Here is a 12980-nt window from a genome sequence, read left to right as displayed (position 1 = left end):
ATTTCTCTATATTTCTTTTTGGTGGATTTGACTCATAGGAAAGCCGTACTATTAAGAGGGGGACCGCTTTGGAAAGGTTAGGGTGGAATCATCATGTACACATCTATTCCTTTGCACCTCCTTTCCTTGCCTCTTGGAGCAACGGTTGTTCCCCTTGTAGCTACGAAGATGAAGGCATCGTAGTGCTACTGGTCTGCAGCGTGCGGTAGTACTGCACAAGGGAGCAGTAGTACCGCAGCTGGCCAAGGTAGTACTGCCCTGCGGTAGCGGTAGTACCGCACGTCCGGTAGTACCGCTCCTAGCATGCGGTAGTATCGTGGCCTCTGGCCTAGTACCGTGGCATGTGCGGATGTAGGGGCGGAAGTAATTTTTTTACTTACGCACCTATGTGGTAGCACCGCTCACTATGAGCTATAGTACCGTGCCGGATTTTTGCACTGACCAAAACTCAGCAAAAGTTGCCATGGGTGTAATTTTATTAGTCTGTTCCTTCCCAGCCTAGGATGTGCTCTGCCTTGTGGTAGTACCTCAAGGGCGCGCGGTAGTACCGCTCCGGCGGTTCTACCGCTTGTTGCCTTGTGCAGCAGAGCCTCACCTGGCTCCTACCGCATGAGCGGTAGTACCGCCCCTCCCTGCGGTAGTACCGCAAGCCAGTGCAGTAGTACCGCTTGGAGATGTGGTAGTACCACATGTTACGAGTTGAGTAGGTGGGCAACGGTTGGATTTGTCCTCTCACTATATAAGGGGGTCTTCTTCCCCAAGTTAACCACCTCTTCCCTTCCCAAGCTCCATTAATGCTCACAGCTCCATTTTCGCCCAATCTCTCTCCCTAGCCAATCAAACTTGTTGACTTTCTAGGGATTGGTTGAGAAGGCCCCGATCTACACTTCCACTAAGAGAAATTTGATCCCCCCACTAACCCCTTGCATATCTTGTTACTCTCGGGTGTTTGAGCACCCTAGACGGTTGAGGTCACCGCGGAGCCATATTCCATTGTGATGAAGCTTCGTAGTGTTATTGGGAGCCTCCAATTAAGTTGTGGAGATTGCCCCAACCTTGTTTGTAAAGGTTCGGTCACCGCCTCCAGGGGCACCAATAGTGGAATCACGACACCTCGCATTATGTGAGAGCGTGAGGAGAATATGGTGGCCCTAGTGGCTTCTTGGAGAGCATTGTGCCTCCACACCGCTCCAACGGAGATGTACTTCCTCTCAAAGGGAAGGAACTTCAGTAACACATCCTCGTCTCCACCGGCTCTCCACTCTTGGTTATCTCGTACCTTTACTTGTGCAAGCGTATATTGTGTTGCATCCCTTTCTTGCTTGTGTGCTTGTTGTTGTTGCATCATATAGGTTGCTCACCTAGTTGCATATCTAGAAAACCTCCTTTGATGCAAAGTTTAAATTGGTAAAGAAAAACTAAAAATTGTTAGTTGCCTATTCACCCCCCCCCCTCTAGCCAACTATATCGATCCTTTCAGGCTTGTCCTCGGCTGACACCGAACACTAACCGGGGGCTAGTAATTGCCCCCCAACTTTAAGCTCCTATGACTAAGTGAAAGTTATAAAGCCTGCATATCTGATCGCCTTGTTTCCGCTAACACAACCGCCTTCGGGCTCCGAGACGTAGGCTAAGGGTTGTTGAGGGAGTCCTGGATTAGGGGGTCTCCGGACAGCCCGACTATATCCTTTGGCCGGACTGTTGGACTATGAAGATACAAGATTGAAGACTTCGTCCCGTGTCCGGATGGGACTCTACTTGGTGTGGAAGGCAAGCTAGGTAATACGGATATGTATATCTCTTCCTTTGTAACCGATCATGTCTAATCCTAGCCCCCTCCGGTGTCTATATAAACCGGAGGGTTTTAGTCCGTGGGACAACATACAATCATACCATAGGCTAGCTTCTAGGGTTTAGCCTCTCTGATCTCATGGTAGATCTACTCTTGTAATACTCATATCATCAAGAACAATCAAGCAGGACGTAGGGTTTTACCTCTATCAAGAGGGCCCGAACCTGGGTAAAATGTCGTGTCCCCTGCCTGCTGTTACCATCCGCCTTGGACACACAGTTCGGGACCCCCTACCCGAGATCCGCCGGTTTTGACACCGACATTGGTGCTTTCATTGAGAGTTCCACTGTGTCATCACCACAAGGCCCGATGGCTCCTTCTATCATCACTAGCGATGCGGTCCAGGATGAGGCTTTCCTCCCCGGACAGATCTTCATATTCGGCGGCTTTGCACTGCGGGCCAACTCGCTTGGCCATCTGGAGCAGATTGAGAGCTACGCCCCTGGCCATCAGGTCAGATTTGGAAACTTGAACTACACGGTCGATATCCACGGAGACTTGATCTTCGACTGATTCGAGCCCATGCCGGACATGTCGCGCAGTCACGACGAGCAAGACGTAACTCTACAGTCGCTCGGTGTTCGGGAGATCGCATCCGCAGCTACTCCGGCCTTTAATCTGGAGCAAGTCGTGCCATCCGAGAGCGGAGGGATGGACCCCGCCATGGAGGCCGCACTCTCAGCGGCGATAGAGCCGGATACTGACTTCACCCCTTACGAGAGCCGTGTTGCCGAACCATTGGATTCATCCTCAGCCACAGACTCCAAGCCGCTCGTATCCGTGCCCGTCGAGTCCGACTGGGCGCCGATCATGGAGTTCACCTCCGCGGATATCTTTCAGCACTCACCTTTTGGAGATGTGCTAAATTCATTAAGGTCTCTCTCCCTGCCAGGAGAACCTTGGCCGAACTATGTCCGGCCAGAATGGGATGCGGATGACGAAGAAATTCGCTGCCCACTCACTGCCCACTTAGTAGCCACTCTCGACGACTTAACCGACATGCTCGACTTCGGCTTCGAAGACTTCGACGGTATGGACGACGAAGCCAGAGACGAACAGGATCCACCGCCCTCGGGGCACTGGACCGCCACCTCATCATATGATATATATATATATATATGGTGGACACCCCCAAAGAAGCCAACGGCGAGGAGAAAGCGGAGGATGACCCCTCCAGGAAGCAACCCAAGCGCCGGCGTCAGCGGCGCCGCTCTAAGTCCCGCCATAGTAAGAGCAGTGATACTGGCACAGGAGATAATAACACTCCAGATAGCGCCGAAGACAACAACAATCCCCTCCAGCACGACGAAGAGATGGAGGACGAACAAGCTAGCCCCCCAGAGCAGGCAGCTGATGGAGAACCAGAGGAGGACAATTACATGCCTCTCTTCGTCGAGCAAGAGTGCTTCAAGCGCCAGCTTATGGCCATGGCAAATAGCCTAAAGAAGAAACAGCAATAGCTTCAAGCTAATCAAGACTTGCTAGAAGACACGTGGACCGAAGTCCTTGCGGCAAAGGAACATGAACTCGAGTGCCCGTCCAAGAGTTACCCAAAACGTAGGTTGCTACCTCACCTCGAGGAGGAAGCATTCAAACCTCATTCACCAGTGTACAATGCGGCTGACCGGCCACCACGCGGCCGAGCCAGAGAGGCGTTTCAGCCCAAAGTTCAGCCCGCACCCCGTCGCCACTCAGTCAAAGATACTATGGCCCGGGGCAACACAGAGGACCTGCGAGACATCTTGGACAGCAAGGCAAAAATCGCAAGGTCAATATATGGGACACGAAGACGTGCGCCCACACGGGAAGATGATCGTCGCGTCGGATACACCAAGAGTAACTCCGGCCGGGCCGAATGCAGCAGACAACACTCATACGAACTACGTCAGGATATAGCCCGGCATAGAGGCGCCGCACACCCCTTATGCTTCACTGATGAAGTTATGAATCATGAATTCCCGGAGGGTTTTAAACCCGTAAATACCGAATCATATGATGGCACAACAGATCCCGCTGTATGGATTGAGGATTTCCTCCTTCATATCCACATGGCTCGCGGTGACGATCTACATGCCATCAAGTACCTCCCACTAAAACTCAAAGGACCAGCTCGGCATTGGCTGAATAGCTTGCCAGCAGATTCCGTCGGCAGTTGGGAGGATTTGGAAGATGCATTTCTTGACAACTTCCAGGGCACTTATGTGCAGCCACTGGATGCTGATGACTTGAGCCACATAACCCAGGAGCCAGGGGAATCGGCCAAACAATTCTGGACACGGTTCCTGACCAAGAAAAATCAAATCGTAGACTGCCGGATGCAGAAGCCCTAGCGGCATTCAAACATAACATCCGCGACGAGTGGCTCGCCCGCCACCTCGGCCAGGAGAAGCTAAAATCTATGGCAACCCTCACAACACTCATCACCCGCTTTTGCGCGGGCGAGGACAGCTGGTTGGCTCACAGCAACAATACATCAAGGAATCCAGATACCTCGGATACCAAAGACGTTAACGGTAGGCAGTGTCGTAATAGACCAAAGTGCCGCAATAACGGCGATAACAACGAAGATACGGCAGTCAACGCCAGATTCAAAGGCTCTAGATCTGGTCAACGGAAAAAGCCATTCAAAAGAAATACTCCGGCTCCGTCCAGTCTGGATCGCACACTGGATCGCTCATGTCAAATCCATGGCACCCCTGAAAAGCCAGCCAATCACACCAACAGAGAATCCTGGGTGTTCAAGCAGGCTGGCAAGTTAAATGCCGAAAACAAGGACAAGGGGCTGCATAGCGATGACGAGGAGGAGCCCAGGCCGCCGAACCCAGGGGGGCAGAAGGGGTTTCCCCCACAAGTAAAGACAGTAAACATAATATACGCAACCCACATTCCCAAGAGGTAGCGGAAGCGCGCACTAAGGGACGTCTACATGATGGAGCCCGTCGCCCCGAAGTTCAACCCATGGTCTGCTTGTCCGATCACCTTCGATCGCAGGGACCACCCCACCAGCATCCGTCATGGCGGATCTGCCGCACTAGTCCTAGACCCCATCATTAACGGATTTCATCTCACTCGAGTCCTTATGGACGGCGGCAGCAGCCTGAACCTGCTTTATCAGGATACAGTGCGAAAAATGGGTATCGATCCCTCAAGGATCAAACCCAGCAAAACCACGTTCAAAGGTGTCATCCCAGGTGTAGAGGCCCATTGCACATGCTCAATCACACTGGAAGTGGTCTTCGGATCACGGGATAACTTCTGAAGTGAAGAGTTAATCTTCGACATCGTCCCATTTCGCAGTGGCTATCACGCACTGCTCGGACGGACAACACTTGCAAAATTCAATGCAGTGCCGCATTACGCATACCTCAAGCTCAAGATGCCAGGACCTCGCGGGGTCATAACAGTAAATGGAAACACAGAACGCTCACTCCGTATGGAAGAGCACACTGCGGCCCTTGCAGTAGAGGCACAAAGCAGCCTGTTTAGACAGACCACACATTGAGCGTTACAGCCCCCGAACACCTTCAAGCGCGTCCGGAAGAATTTGCAATAGGATCGCCTGGCACGATCTACGCTTGCCTAGCAATTCAGCCCCCATCCCAGTCCCAGTGCAGTGAAGAAATTCGTGCCACGCGTACATAACTACGCATTGAAAATACCATGGACATGGGCGGGGGCACAATCAGGACACGCCCCGCATTGTGGCTTAACCACACCAGGGGATGTATACCTTTGACATTCCCTCTCTCTTTCAGGGCCTAATTCTTCGGAAGGACTTTCCGGCAATTCGATGGCCGGACACATTCCGGAAGCAACGACCAAGGCGACAAGAAGCTAAGATGATCACGGGAACTGCCAGGTGGTCTCTAGTAATACTTGATATACCCGCTTTTCACTATTATTGCGTAGCTTGCCTTGGAGAGGACATTTCGAATTGTCCCACTTTACGCTTATTGCACTACTTGTACCAGTGCGCTTCGACGCATTATTCAAATAACAATGCATATTTTTAATCTGTAATTGCATTATTTATGTTTTTTTCTCTTTCTCTTATATGTCCATTTACGACATTCCGCACCTGAACGCTCGGGTACGGTCAGTACGCCAGGGGCTCTCGTTCACCCCGTAATACGGTGCAAGAAGTCCGAACACTTTTGATAGTGCGGCACCCCGAACTTATAGCATTATATGCATCAGCTCCGAATCATGTCTTGGGTCAAATGTTGGGTTGCCCGGCTCCCATGCTTTGGTACCTTATGTTCCGCTATATCGGCTAAGGTAGCAGTGGGAGAACTACTGCGATTGTGTCCCGGTTCTTCCGGACGAGCACCTCAGTAGAGAAAGCCAAAAACCGACTGTCATGATAAGACGAGAGACTAGTCGCTGTTCGAGAGGTTTCAAGTCCTTAAAGACTTTTTCTGCTTCGGGCGAGGAGTCGGCCTTGTCCGGCTTAGGCGTGTATAGCGACCCAAATTCGGCCCTCTGAATACCAGGGGCTTCACCAAAATTTAAAATCATAGACTTCTATGGCTAAGTGAGAGTGATAAAGCATTATAGTCTGATTGCCTGGTTCGTTGTGCTGAACACCTCCCTTGGAGGACCCAAAATTGGGGTAAAGAGTGTTCAGGTTTCCCCCGAACACCCAGGTACTAGTTACATGGGGGCAGAAGCCGACGACTAGCCAACTCTCAGATTTTATAAATGCCGCACAGAAGGTAATATTTTAAAGTAAGAAAGCATCGCATGGCGCAAATGAACTCGTTTCATATTACAGCATCACATGTGCATGTTCATTCAAAAATTACATCCTTAGCACACTCATCTGCCACTAGGCGGGATCCCTCCAGGAGACCCTCATAATAATTCTCGGGGCGGCAATGCTCCTTGCCCTCTGGCGGCCCCTCCTTCACAAGCTTCACGGCGTCCAACTTCGCCCAGTGCACCTTCGCCCGGGCAAAAGCCCTGCGTGCACCTTCGATGCATACGGACCGCTTGATGACCTCAAGCCGTGGGCAGGCTTCCACCAGCCGTCGCACCAGACCGAAGTAGCTGCCGGACAGGGGCTCACCAGGCCACATCCGGACTAGAAGGCCCCTTATGGCCTGTTCGGGCGCCTTGTGAAGTTCAACCAACTGCTTCAGCTGGTCGCTCAAGGCCACGGGGTGTTCGGTCCCAGTATACTGAGACTAGAACAACTTCTCCGCTGAGCTCCCCTCCTCAGCCCGGTAAAACTCTGCGGCATCCAGCACGCTGCGGGGAAGATCTGCAAACGCTCCTGGAGAGCTCCGAACTCGGGTAAGAAAAAGGAAAGTCTCCTTCACATGCTTGCTTTGCATATTGAATGCCTTACCCGCTGCTATCTTCTTTCCCGCATCAGACTCCTGGAGGGCCTTGTGGGCTTCAGCCTTGGCGCTCCGTACGCTTTCCAGCGCCTGCGTGAGCTCGGACTCCCGCGTCTTGGAGTCAAGCTCCAAGGACTCGTGCTTCTTGGCAAGAGCCTCGAGCTCTTGCTGCACCTCGCCCACTCGGGCTTCTTGTTTCTCCCGCTCAATACGTTCTTTGGCCGCTTTGTCTTCGGCCGCAGACAATGCCTTCCTCAGGGTCTCCACCTCGGTCGTGGCCCCTGACAAATTCATGATGATCTATTTCTTTGCACAGTACTTCTTTTAACTATATAAAATGGGGTATATCTTACCTTTGCTCTCTTCGAGCTGCCCCTTGGTAAGGCCGAGCTCGTCCTTGGACCACTTCAGGGCCCGCTTCAGCGCAGATACCTCCGCAGTACATGCGGTAGCGGCCAGCAGGGAAGCCTGTGCATACACATAGACATACTCTGATTAGACTCCTGAGTTATCATTTGATACTCTATTCGGCTTTTCTTCACGAACGCCGAATAGAGCATCAGGGGATACTATCTATGCGGTAATATTTTTATATTTCGAATGCTTACCTCAAAGCCTGTTTGGAGGCTGGCGCGAGCTTCAGTCAGCCCGTTCTTGGCGGACTGAACCTTCTTAACCACCACACTCATGATAGTGCGGTGTTCTTCATCAATGGAAGCGCTGTGAAGCGCTTCCAGCAAGTTCTCCGGTGCCTCTGGTTGGACAGAGGACACTGGCACAGATGGTTGCCCCCCTTAATGGGGGACCGCCTGCCGAAGTCCGGAACCATTGAAGGCTCCGGCGCGGTGTCCGATGGGGCCCGAACTCGAAGGTCGTAGGAGCCTCGCTCCCTTGGTACCCAGGGTCTGGGAGGTCACCATGAGGCGCCCCCAGGACCGCCTCCCCTTGGGACAGTGCCTCTTGAGACACCACCTCGGCGTTGTCCGTAGGGCGAGGGGTGGAAGCCGTCGGAGGAGAACCGCTGTTCATATCCGACGAGCTCAAAGAGCCACTCGACGAGGGTACGTCGAGACGAGCCTGGGCCGGACTGCATAATTGGGTTAGGCATGAGCAAGGGCAGTACAATAAAACGTACCATGAAATACTATCGTGTTCGAACACTTACAATTTCGCCAGGGGCTTGTCCCTGTGTAGCCACTCGTCGCCACTGTCGGCGGCCATCATGGCACAATCCGGAGGGAGGGTCTTTCCCTTCTTGGACCCTTCGGCCTCCCCGGATGGGTCGGCCTTCCTTTTCTTGTCTCCCCCGACTGGGGGGGGGGGTTTCTCCACCTCCTCGTTTCCGTGGGAGGAGTGCGCGTCGGACTCATCGGATGATGAGTCTGACAGAACCATCTTGCGCCAGAGACCCTTTCGGGTCCCCGCGGCCTTCTTCTTGGTCGTCTTTTCTGGCACCTCGTAAGGTGCCGGGGTCAGCATCTTCGTCAGAAGAGCGTTTGCCGGATCTTCGGGCAGGGGGCTGGGCAATCAAGCTGCTCCGCTGTCTTTATCCAGTCCTGTTAGTGACATGGGAGCTTAGATCCTACACATAACTAAACCTGGGAAAATAAATACCCCGAGAAATATAAATGCTTACCGGACTAGCATGGCGCTTTGCTCTGAGTCCGCGGTCTTCGGTAAGAGGGGGAGGTATCTCGGCGCTCTTGAACAGCACCCTCCAGACGTCCTTGTGCGTCGTGTCGTAGAGCTCTCGCAGCATCTGGTGCTTGGCTGAGTCGAACTCCCACAAATTGAATGCCCATCGTTGGCACGAAAGGATCCGGCGGACGAGCATAACCTAGACCATGTTGACAAGTTTGACTTTCTTGTTCATCATGTTCCGGATACAGGTCTGGAGTCCGGTTAGCTCTGTTGAAGAACCCCAGGACAGGCCCTTCTTTTTCCAGGAGGTGAGCCGCGTGGGGATTCCGGATCGAAATTTAGGGGCCGCCACCCAGTTGGAGTCGCGTGGCTCGGTGATGTAGAACCACCCCGATTGCCACCCCTTTACGGTATCAATGTAGGTACCCTCGAGCCAGATGACATTGGGCATCTTGCCCACCATGGCGCCTCCGCATTCTGCTTGCTGGCCTCCCACCACCTTCGGTTTGACATTGAAGGTTTTCCACCATAGGCCGAAGTGGGGCCTGATGCGGAGGAAGGCCTCACACACGACGATAAACACTGAGATGTTGAGGATAAAGTTGGGCGCCAGATCATGGAAATCCAGATCATAGTAGAACATGAGCCTGCGGACAAACGAGTGGAGAGGAAATCCTAGTCCGTGGACGAAATGGGTAAGAAAAACTACGCTCTCATGGGGTTCGGGCATTGGGACGATCTGCCCCGCATCGGGCAGCCGGTGCGCAATATCCAAGGCCAGATATCCGGCTTCCCGTAATTTTTTGACATTCTCCTCCGTCACCATCCACTTGCCTCCTGCTCCTGACATGCTTGGAGTGGTTTGAGAAGAAGAACGCGAGCTTGGGCGCTGGAGCTCGAGTGTGCGGGAATGGGAAAGCGAGAAGGAAGAAGGCGTGGGTGAAAAAAGTAGATCTTTGTCCCTTTTATAAGGGCGGAGGAGGCGATGAGTCTCCCCCCTTGCCTGGCAAAACCGCTTATTCCCTAGGCACCGTAATTGATGGCGCGGTTGGGTTACCCACGTCCGTATTGATGAGAATCCCGTGATAAGGGGAACACGACCTCTACTTTGACAGGACATATCGAGAAAACCGCCTCGTGATGTGTGCGGAGCTGGTTGAGAAAAGCGGTTCGAATAATAACCGGGCCATGAAGTGACGTCATACTATCGAAACGTGTCAATAGATTGGATTTGTGGAAATATTATTCTCTCTATGGTTTTATGTGAAACTTATTTTGCAGGGTCGGACACTATCCTTGTATTCAAACTCTTCCGTGGTGTATTCGGAGGAGGAACCCGCCTTGCAATGCCGAAGACAATACTGCGTGCCGGACTCATCTTCATTGAAGCTTGGTTCAGGGGCAACTGGATTAGGGGGTCTCTAGACAGCCGGACTATATCCTTTGGCCGGACTGTTGGACTATGAAGATACAAGATTGAAGACTTCGTCCTGTGTCCGGATGGGACTCTACTTGGCGTGGAAGGCAAGCTAGGAAATACGGATATGTATATCTCTTCCTTTGTAACCGACCTTGTGTAACCCTAGCCCCCTCCGGTGTCTATATAAACCGGAGGGTTTTAGTCCATAGGACAACATACAATCATACCATAGGCTAGCTTCTAGGGTTTAGCATCTCTGATCCCATGGTAGATCTACTCTTGTAATACTCATATCATCAAGAACAATCAAGCAGGACATAGGGTTTTACCTCTATCAAGAGGGCCCGAACCTGGGTAAAACGTCGTGTCCCCTGCCTCCTGTTACCATCCGCCTTAGACGCACAGTTCGGGACCCCCTACCCGAGATCCACCGGTTTTGACACCGACAGTTGTCTTGTTACTGCGGAAACACCGTGCGTAGCATCTACAAAGGGGTAGAAGCTGACAATGGGCCACTTTCAAATGATAAACGGTCGCAACAGAGTCAAAATAAACATGTATCATCAGCGTTTGTATTCAATATACAAGCGCTGCCTTCCGTAATTATCGTTATAAAGCTATAAATATGCATCAATTTGACTTTACGATTTTGTCCAAGATGGGTTGCCTAGCTCGTGTGAGTGCCCCGACGTTCCCGATCGTTCGTCTAGGCGGTAAAGGGAGCACCTCTATGATTGTTACTATCGGGTCATCTGAGCTAGTACCTCAGACTGGGTGAAGCCGAAAGCTAGCCATCTTAAAGAATATAATTGGTCGGCAACGACGGAAGTGAAAATTTAGGTTCACTAAAGACCACATAGTTCGGGAACTTCGCCCAAACTAAATCCTCAATATTTTCTTCCCACATTGATCGGAGTTGAGGTTTCATGATCATGATCAGCATGACAACCCAAAGAAAGGAACTGATAGTGGGACTATTTTCTTTGGAAGACATTTCTTACATTAAAAAGTGATATAACATTCCGTACCTTTGTTTATAAAACCATATGGCCAGATTGCCTTGTTTGCCGTAAATCTTTGCCCTTATAAAGGCTTTATAAAGTAGGACAAACACTCCCCGACTATTGGCCGAGGAGGTTGAAGCCGATGGTCGATCAACAAAGTTTCGTACAATGTGGATCCGAGCATGAGTGATGTAGAGTACTTGGATACATAGAATCATTACACATAATTTGTGATTTTACTCCAGATATCGATCCTTAATTCGGCCAACCGTGCCCACATTAAGACTTGGGGCTACTGGGCTTCGGGCTTATCCTTTACAAATATTAAAGGGGCACATCGATCCCCTGATATAGTGTAGCCACCTGACTAGTGGCTCGGGGGCTACTGTATTGCCTATTCAATGCAGAAAATTCAAAGTGCTTTGTGTTCCGCATGACCGACCTATGGGCAAACACGTCTTTGGAAAACAATAGGTACCATATGGGACTTATCCGACATCAAGCTAATATATTATGACAAATTCTCAAAACCCTCTTTCAAGGCCGCGTCCGCCGATCACTATCTCCTCTAAACGCGCATCTCGGATTTTAGGCCGACACACACCTTGAGGGCTATTGGCTATACATCTCGTCAACAAATAAATTGCACCAATTGGAAGTAAAATCCGCAAACAATTAGCCCACGGTCGAGGTGGTGCATTACCTCGGAAGCAGTTGGGCATATAGCTCGGATGCAAGTGGCTAGCTCCATAGAGGGCATTTCCGGAATTAAGCTCGGTTAAAAATCCTTTGACTTTTTTGAGCCGAGGTGATCTATGACACCTCGGATATAGTCCGACATTGGAGCTCGGATACAGTCCGGCGTTGGAGCTCGGCTGCAAAAAGACACCTCATGTCGTGGAATTGTCACGGAAGATGTCCTAGTGCGAGGACTTAGTCGTGGAGCCATCGCAATGAGGTTAGCTCAAAGGGGTTAATCAGGACAAAGGACACAAGGAGTTTATACTGGTTCGGCCCCTTGCGGTGAAGGTAAAAGCCTAATCCAGTTGGAGGTGGTATTGTTAGGGCTTCAATGAGCAGGGAGCAAATACGCTTAAGCTGGCTCTTGATCTGTTGTTCCTTGTCCTAAGCCGCCACTGGGTCGTCCCCTTGTATACACGGGTTGACGCCCCGCGGCCTACAGAGTCCCGGCCGGCTCATACAACGTATCCGGCTCGGTGAGCTTTCTTACATGCCTTACAATACAAGCCTATGTACATGGTGGTTTATATCCGTGGGCCTTAAGCCGCCTTCGGGTTTGGGCCTTCTACTAAGCCTATCTATGAACTGCCATTGTTAATATGCTCTTGGGCTTCATTGAGATGAACCGCCATACACTACAAAAAGAGACACATCCGTGAGATTTTGGGCCGAACGAAAAAAATTATGTCATACATATGACACTTCTATGACGATAATTGTGACAAAACCCGGTATCATCATAGATGTGGTGGGCTCCTACTTCTATGACAAAAAATCATGACAGAAAATGGGCTTTTCATCCTGGGCGGGCCGGAGACGTAGCTGCATGATATTCTTTAGGTCGTCCATGACAGAAAAAACCATGGTAGAAGCAACGGCGAGGAAAATTTCGGGGAGTTCCCGGTTACTGTGGGAGGTCGGGGGCCAAGCGATGCACGTTTCTCTCGTACACGTCCGCGCGTGTGTGCGAGGCATTGGCT

The sequence above is a fragment of the Triticum dicoccoides genome, chromosome 4A (assembly GCF_002162155.2).
Source record: "Triticum dicoccoides isolate Atlit2015 ecotype Zavitan chromosome 4A, WEW_v2.0, whole genome shotgun sequence".
Lineage (NCBI taxonomy): Eukaryota > Viridiplantae > Streptophyta > Magnoliopsida > Poales > Poaceae > Triticum > Triticum dicoccoides.
This window is presented reverse-complemented; position numbering follows the sequence as displayed.